A 9,699-nucleotide genomic window follows, 5' to 3' on the forward strand; every position below is an offset into this window, starting at 1 on the left:
GTTTAAAACTTGCAAGATGTAGAGACAGAGATTGTTGAGTGGTAAACCCTGATTCTGGCCCCCTGGGCCCTTACAGCTGTTAGTTGCTTTGTTTTCCTGCACTTCAAGCACAGTTGGGTTTAATAAGGCTGTTTGATGGTCTTTTTACCTACACGAGCTTCCTTATGTTTTCCCGAGCTAAAACCAACCCATATGGACACTGTGTGCAAAGCTCTCAGATGCTGAGATAGTAATTTACCTCTTAAGTCCCTTCAAAGGAGCGTTTTACAGCCTCTGCCTCCTAGCTTTAGAATGTGAAGAAATGATTATTGTAAACAAGGGTTGCAATAGACCTCAAATTTGGCACCTTCTTTGTTAGATATAACCACTTCAGGAGTAAACAGGATGGCAGAGTGGGAACTCTCATCAAGAACAGCCATTAACAGAGCTTAATTCAAGAACTAACGGATCCTGACATTTGCAAACCCTCCTTTCCATGGAAGTACATACTTAGTAATGTAAATTCTTCAGCAATGCTGATGAAAACCCATAAATGACTTGTGGCCAAGCAAGGATCCAGCTGTTTCCTCCAACTTGACAGGTCTCTATCCAGTGTAGGAAGTGTGACTGACAAGTCACTACCTTACATATATCTCCGTTTTCTAGAACAGTCCTAATTGATGCATATTGTCCCTGCATCCATCAGGTTAATAGCCTCATTCACTCTCAGGCATGTCCAGATTTGGATAATAAAGTTAATGGACAACTTATTTATAAACAAACAAGAAGTCGGGAAAATGTCATACCAGGATATGTAGCATCTGCTCTTGTCCTATAGGGTTCTTGGTGTTCTGATAAATTGTGATATTTGCTAGAATTAAGAACTTAATGGAATCTTTAGTGACAATGGGGTAGGGGTCCTGCTTACTAATTTACACCCTTCTGAGAATTGCGCCTTTCCTCCAGACTTCCCTTGAATCTATACAAGACCAGACCTTTGGTATCATTTTGCTCCTTTCCCACTCCTTCCCCTCACCTCACCTCCTTCTCCTTCACCTTCACCTTCTCCTTCTCTCCCTTCCCTCCTCCCGCTCCTTATTTGTCTTTTGAAACTATTGTTCTAAATTGTTTTTAAATTGTTTTTTCTATTTTAGGAATCTTTGCTCAACAATTGCAGTACATATTACAGCTGCATGATTAGAAATTATTTGTCTTCTCTGTTTTATTGGTTATTCATTCTATTTCTTCTATTCTTATTCTATTTCTTGTGTCCCATGTAATTCTCTTTCTTGAATTATAGTTTTATTTTGAATAATATTTTCAGAGAGTTATGTGGGTGGCAAAATTTCTAAATTGCTTGCATGTTTGAAATTATCTTCATTTTGGCAATTCAGCTGGGAAAAATTTCCAAATCCTTTTCTCTCAGAATGTTCTGACTATTTCTTCATGGTTTGCTAGCTTCACCACTTGCCAATCAGAGGTCTGGTGACAGATTCATTCTAACTCCTTTCTAATTTTTCTTTCCTTCCACTCTCTCTCTCTGTTTTTGAAAGTTTGTAGCATTTTCTTTTTATCCTTGAAATTTCTAAAAATCACCAAATTGTGTTGATAATATTTGCAGAAAGCACATGATGAGCCCTTTTGATCTGAACGCGCACATCTTTTTTAGCACATGGAAATTTCTTTCATTATTTCTTAGATTTTATTTGTTCCTCCCTGCCCTCTGTTCTCTTATTTTATTGGATAAATATTAGACCTCTGGATAGAGCTCTATGTTTATTAACTTTTCTCGCATAGTTTTCATTTTCTTTTATTTTTCTGTGCTCTTGGAAAAGTCCTCAGTTTAAGCTTTCAGGTTGCTAAGTACGCCTCTAGTCTTCTCCATCCTTCTACTCAGTCCTTCTACTGAGTTCTGATTTTAGCTACCAGAGTTTAACTTTCAAGAATTATTTAGTGTTGACATGCTTGAATTTCATACTGTTCCCTTCTCATTTAATAGATACAATTTTCTTGACTTCTCAGATTTCTGTAAATGATTTTTTTAGGATTTATTTAGTTTCTTGAATTACTTGTGCTTCCCTTTAGGATAATACCTCTACTTATTTCATTCATTGACTTGCTTTCTTTTTTCCTCAAATGCTGGGGACTGGCTCTATAGTGGGTGGGCCTGTGTGATGCATGGGCTTCTTCTGAGGTCCAGAGAAGCTTATTTTCTGAGTACGGGGCTCCACATCCACAGTGAAGCCAGAAGTGACCTGAGACATTACCCTATTTCTCTCTCCAGCCTCAGGGCTCATGAAAACATTCCCTAGATGAAAATACTATTATTTGAAAAGGTATCTTTAGGACTTTAGACTTGGGGCAAATGCTATAGGCAACTGCCTGGAAAGCACATTCCCACAATCTGTTAGGTTTTGCCAGCATCCAAGTCCAGTCCATCTGCTTTATATCAGACAGAAATTCCTTAATATTCTGGTCTGCTAATGTCAGCTTTTTGGTTTTCTATTGCGTCTAAGGATTTGTTTTTTATTTCTTCTATGACATTTAGAAGAAAGCAATAAGTAGTCCATTTATTTTGAGCCTTAAAGGCATATCAGTCTACCAACTCTTCTTCTAATCCCAGGAAAGGTTTGCCTAATTCAGACCATATGGACTTCATGGCTGATAAAATTGACCATTAAACACCTATTACTATGTGCTTCCATTTGCCACTTTTCGATGGTCTCTAATTTTATAATTTTTAAAAATTTCTAATTCACTCATATTGAAGGAAATCCTGTCATATGGTACAACATGGATTAAACCTAAGGACATTATCCTAAGTGAAATAAGCCAGTTACAAAAAGACAAATACTGCATGATTCCACTTATATGAGGTATCTAAAGTAGCCAAACTCGAAAAAACAGAAAGTAGAATAGCGGTTGCCAGGGGCTGTGGGAAGGGGGAAAGGAGTTGTTCAGTATGCAGAGTTTTGGTTTTGCAAGATGATAAAGTTCTAGAGCTCTGCTCCACATGAAGACACAGTTAACACTGTACACTTAAAATGGTTACGATGGTAAAATTTATGTTATTTTTTTTACCATAATCAAAAAAAATGAGAGTTTTAAATTTCAGTTTGAGAGACACTTTATATGTAAATACTCCAGGAATAGGGAAACAATTGACTTAAATTCAATCATAGCTGTAAATGACAAGTATCAGATCCTATTCTAACAGCAGGTTGTCATAGCAGGAAGAACAGCTGAGAACTTGACTCTTTGGATGAGCACAACATGATGCCTAAATGTTAGACAAAAAGTCGACGGTGTTCTGATGGTTAGGGGCACATTTAGAGATTTATCAGTGCCAGTTCGATTGGTAGATCATATTCCTACAAATTTCTTTCAAGGAGTCAAAGAATGTTTGGAAAACGAATTTCTCATGGAATCCTATAAGTAGTTCATGAAGTTATGAGCTTCTTATGCAGGTTATGTTGCTCTATGAATGTGCTGTGAAAAGCTAAAAATATACAAGGTAGGTATTAATTATGAGAAAATCAGCAACAAGAAATTGTTTCGACCTGTTTATCTTCTTTATATCTCCAGTCACATAACTTGCGAAAAGCTAAATTTAAAAAAAAAAAAAAAACATTGTATTTCAGGATAACTCCTCATACTGTTTTCTTGAGTGCATGCTTTTAATTTCACAGCAGTAACATCACACTAAGCATTAAGGAGAAGTTATAAAATATCCAAATTCCAAATTAACTGACTAATGTATGGAAATTAGGAAAACTAATGCTATGTTTCCACGGAAGATTATGAAAAGAAAAACATAACACTCAAGTAAACTCTTAAGCTGTAACTTTATATGGAGCAAGAGGATTTTCCTTACATAAAGTTAATGGTTTTAAGTACCTCAGAACAAACTATTCAAAAAGTAACATTTTATTTCAAAAGGTTCTTGCTTAGGTGGTTTTCTATCCTATCTTTTCATTATTATGAATATTTGCTTTATAATTATATTCTCCCTTGTTATGAAATCAGGTTACTAAATTACTACTTGTACTGAGATATTTGACATCAGAAGACTTTGTTTAAGTCATTTAAAATTCACATCAGCACAATGTCTATAAGAAACTGATAATACAGATTAATATGAGAAAAAAAGAAACATTCTAACAGGAAAAAATGGACAAAAAATATAAACAACTTTCCAATGATGAAGCAATGGTTATAAACATATTGCTAAATATATAGTCAAATTTATGCTAATTAAAATAATGAAATACTGTATTTCCCCATCATAAAGGCAATTTCTAAATAATGAGAATATCAAGGAGTTATCAAATTGTAGGTAAATGAGTACTCTCATATGCTACTGGTGAGAGCATAGATTGATGCCGTGATTTTGGAGAATAATTTGGCAGTTTCTACTAAATTAAAGATGTGTAGGCTATATGACTCAGCTAGAAAAACACTTGCACATGTATATAGGGAGATGTGAATTATGATTTTCATGATTTACTGCAGCATTTTTGTAATAATGAAAAAATTACGAACGAATGACTGTTACTTGAATAGTTAAATAAAATATAGTTATACAATGAAGTTACTGTAGTTTAAGCAATAAACTAAATCTATATGAATCAACAAAAATAGATCTCAAAAAGTTATATTAAGAAAGTTATAGAATAAATATAATTTACATTTAAAAATGATACAAAACAATTTTATATTTTTATTTATCACATGAAAATATAGAAAAAGTTCCTGGGGGATACACAGAGAATGTGAAAGTGGAATCTTCCAGGCTTCTTAAAAAGCCAGAACTAGTATAGAGTCATTTCAATTACGTTCTCTTGGTCAAGCAAGTCTCAAGTCCAGTCCAGATTCAAAGGAACTTTACCTCTTGATGGGAGGAATGACAGGCACATGGGCAGTGTTGGTGGTTGCAGAATCGATGGCAACCATCTTTGGAGACTATTCGCCATGTTTTCCTTACCCTATTTTTAGGCAATTAACATCCTCCAGCTCTTGGCTCCTTTCCCCTATATCTCATCAAAGCTCACATTTAAAAAAGATTTTATAGGAATTTTTTACTTTAATTTTGAATTTGAAATAAGATACGCTATTATAATGGAACGTTTGCATGTCATATCTCTCTCTGATTATGACAACAAATGACTTATCTCTTCTTAAGGTAAGTTCAGGCATTAACAAGATGGTGAAGTGCTTTTCAGGGTTTTGCTTCTGAATTACACCTTATGGTTTTCTAAGTGCTTTACCTTCTCCACCTTCTTAAAAGTTGGCTGAGTATAAAAGAGTGGTATCATCCTGAAGAGACTGAATTCTCCACTCAAAGATGCTGCCCTGAGATTGACTCTGAGCTTCTGAAAGGTGTTCATTGTTACCTGGAACAGAGGTATCCTATAGCCATGTTCCCATGGCTTTTTGGGCTGCAATTAGTTTGTTATTGACCATGTCAGATGTCAAATAGGAGGAGAAGAACAACAAGAAGTCATCTAGTCACCTATTCAAAAATATTTGTTGAGGTCTTCGTAGCTTATTATACAAGGCACTGGGTGAACCAGAAGTAAACAAGACAGGCAGGATCTGCCCTCCCAGAGCTTATAGTCTTGTGAGATACATAGACAAGGAAACAATAAGTGCAGTATGTGTTAAATACAAATAAAGGGAAATTATGAGATGTTAAAGGAAAATCACAGAGGAATATAAGCAGTGGTAAGCCAGTAAGTATTTAATAACTGACTACCAAAAAGACAAAACAAAACAAATCCCCCTCCCCCATTGCGGTGTTTGTCAATTTCTGTGGTCTAAAGACTCCAACCAATTTCTAGTTACCAACATGTTCTCACTGAACGGAATTATAAAGAGGTGCAGATCTTGAAAGCCAGTACAAAACAATTGCAATACTCCACTGGATCTTAATCAGTTGGGATAGGAGAAAGGGGATGTCGGACGTCAGAAAGGCTTTCTGCAGGAAGAGCCATCTAAGGTGAGAACTGAAGGATGAGGAAGAATGAACCAGATGAAGAGGGTCACAGAGTAATGTTCCATGTACAGACAACAGCATGAGTCAAGGCCTGAAAGGTGATATGGAGGACAAGGCATACTTGGAGAATTATAGAAAATTAGTGTAGATCAAGGGCATAGTATTGAGTGCTATATATGTGTGGGTTGGGGAAGGAGGAGGCATGTGTACATGTGTTGTGTGTAGTGTGGTGTGTATATATCCACGATATGGTATGTACAAGCATGTATCTGTATGCATGTGTATACATGTATACATGTATGTGTTGTGTAGTGAGTATATGTGTACATGGTGCAGTAAGATGGGGGTGTGTGTGTGTGTCTCAGCTTTAGCCTCCATAACAAAATAACATCGACTGGGTGGCTTAAACAGTAGACATTTACTTCTCACAGTTCTGGGAGTTAGGAAGTCTAAGATCAAGGTGTCCTCAAATTCAGTATCTGGCGAGGGCCCTCTTCCTGGATGGCAGAAGGCTGCCTTTTTGCTAGATCACCACATGTAAGAAAGAGAGCCCTGTTCTTTTGGTCTTTTTATAAGGGTACTAATTCCATTATGGGGTCCCCATCCCATCCGCTTGACCTCATGTAGCCTAAGACCTGACAGTTGCTTTTTTTTGGTTTTGTAATGCAAGTAGCTGACATAAGCTTTGATTGCCAAGGCATCCATCTCAAAGAAGTATCTACTTCAAAGATAGCACTCTCAAATAAACACATTGCCATCCACACAAAAAGAGCCAGGCCACCTCCCTGCACTGACGCTCCTTTGTTTTAGATATCTTGGTTATTTTAGTAAGGGACCTTTTGCACTACTTTTTTTTTCCTTTTCTCATGCTTTAAATTCCTGCTGTTATGGTTTGAATTCACGAACAAAGAGTGAACCTGCAAAATTTTAGTCCCCGCCCTCAACTTCAATAAAAGCAAACCCTCATGTCCTCTCCCCCGCACCCCACCTCGTCACCGTGTGGCCCCAGGTGTGCTGTGTAATTTCCTGATTCTGTGAGTAATAAACCTTTATTTTTTTTAAAGTTTCCTGATGTTTATTGCTGAAGTTCATCTCACAGTCATAATAAGAACTATGAGGACTGGTCCGGACACAACATTGGTTAGTGATAGGCTGAGATCAATACAAAACAACTCATCTACATCTAATTACCTCCCAAAGGTCTTGCCTCTAAATACCATCAAATTAGGAGTTAGCATTTCAACATATGAATTTGGCAAGGATACAAACATTCAGTTTGCAGCAGTGTGTGTGTCTGTGTGTATGTGTACACACGCACACGCGTGCGCACGGGTGCATGCATAAGAGAAACATGGGGCTAGGATGTGAAGAGTTATATAAACCAGGAAGTTATGTCATAGCTCTCAACTTTAACACAAGATTCTGCCCCAACTGTGAGGCAATTTGTCTTTCAGCGAAATTTTTAAAATATCACAAGAATCCAGCAATTTTACAACTTTTACTTGATAAATTTTCCTCTACCTGGAGATTCCTTCATAGACTCACATCCATTTGTGGAGGGTCCAGTTCAGTCTGTTTGGGTTTTCTGTGGGTAGGGCTTGGATGCGGGGATGTGCTTTCCCAGCATCACCTGGTAGGACGTGGGGTCTAGTCCTCAGGCCTTCGAAACCTCAGTTCTTGATTTTTCAACTCTCTCATCGGCAGAGTTGGAGTTGGAAGCAAAATAATTTAATTTGGCTAACTCATTCTAAATAAGTAGCCAAGATCCTTATGTGGAGCTCTACTAAAGAGTATCTCATTTCATAACATTATTAAACAGAAAGTGATCCATGTGATGAACATCCTCCACAGATAAATAATTATTTGATGACATAGTCTGTCTTCTTTTCATTTTCCTGCACAGCAAGGTGAGGACTACTGTCATCTTAGCAGCTATTCCCTTCCAGAAACCCATCAGTGACTAGCCAAGCTCTGAACCCTAAGAAAAAGAGATAAATGTAAAATGGCAACTATTTTTGGCTCTCTTTAAATTGCCGAGTTATCACAGGCTTAAAAAAATGCTGATTATACATCTAGGAACAGAAGTTTGGGCTGTAGCCCAGTAGATAACCTCTCACTCACCAAGTAAAACTGGTGGAAAAACTCCAGCTTAGTGACATTTAAACTTAATATCAAACTAAGAGTAAAGATTGCTGTCCAGGAGCCTTATTGCTAGAGCTATACACTGCCGCAGCCAGGCTTGGCACTTATGAGACCAGGAGGCCATCTGCAGTGTGGCAACCATTTTGCTATTATTCCTTCATTCTTGAGGTCTCTTTTTCCCTTTAGTAAAATAGATATAATATTTTCTTCCTATGAATCTACTAAACTAATCAATTGGACTGAAATTAGACTGATTTGAAGAAAAAATTCAGATTTCAGTGAGTTCATGTTTTATTTGGTTTCCTTCGATAACCCTCTTTTGGTCTGGCCTGACTCTTTCAATCCCACCTCTAAAACACACACGTGCACACACATGCGCACACACACGCGCACACACACACACACACACACACACATACATACACACACACACATGCACGCACACACACATACATACTACCATCCTAGACTTAGAGTGGCACACAGTGATGGTTACCATACCATTTTGTATTACTGTGCACAGAAACTCTAGAAAAAAATGAGCCCCACATCTTTTTAGCCACAGAAGGCTAATAAGATTTTTTTACAAAAAGAATATCTTATTAAATTTAAGATTTTTTAAATTTTAAGATGAACCATTATTTTATTTAGTACTAGAAGAGGAAAACTGCTGCCAATTAAACCGAGACACAATGCTTTCTTTACTCTTTTAATTATTGTCAGTCTTCCTAGAAGTTTATCAATTTTATCTGTTTAAGTTTTCCAAAGAACTAGCTTTTGCTTCATAGATTTTTCCCTATTGTTTTCTTATTTTCTGTTTCACTGACATATGCTCTTATCTTTATTAATTTTCTTCCTTCTGCTTGCTTTGGGTTTATTTTGTTCTCTTTCTAGTTTCTTAATGTAGAAACTTAAATTATTGATTTGATACTTTTTCTCATTTCTAATGTAAGCATTTAGTGCTATAAATTTCCCTCTCAGCAGTACATTAAATGCATTCTAAATATTTTGATATGTCGTTTTGTAAAGTTATTCAGTTCAATGTATTTAAAATTATCCTTTGATACTTTTTCTTTGGGGATTATTTAATTTCCGTACCTTTCTGCTGTTGATTTCTAGTTGATTCCATTATAGTCGGAAAAAAACACTATGTCTGATTTCAATTATCTTAAATTTGTTGAGGTTTGTTTTATGACCCAGGATACGTGTATCTTGGTGAATGTCCCATGGGTGCTTGAAAAAATTATGTACTCTTCTTGTGATAGTGGAGTGTTCAAGATATATATGTTAGAATCTGTTGGTTGATAGTTGTTCAGATATTCTATATTTTTGCCCATTTTCTGTCAAGTAGTTCTATCAGTTTCTGAGAAATGAGTGTGGAAATCTACAACAATAATTGTGGATTTATCTTTCTCCTTCAGCTCTGTCAGTTTTTACTTCATGTACTTTGATGCTCTGCTGTTCGGTATGTGTACCCTTAAGACTGGCATGTCTTTCTGCTGGATTGACCTTTGTATTATTATATATGTAATAGGGATACCTCTTTGTCTCTAATAATTTTTTTCTGAAGTCTACTTATCAGA

Source organism: Pteropus vampyrus, unplaced genomic scaffold (assembly GCF_000151845.1).
Source record: "Pteropus vampyrus isolate Shadow unplaced genomic scaffold, Pvam_2.0 Scaffold140, whole genome shotgun sequence".
NCBI lineage: Eukaryota > Metazoa > Chordata > Mammalia > Chiroptera > Pteropodidae > Pteropus > Pteropus vampyrus.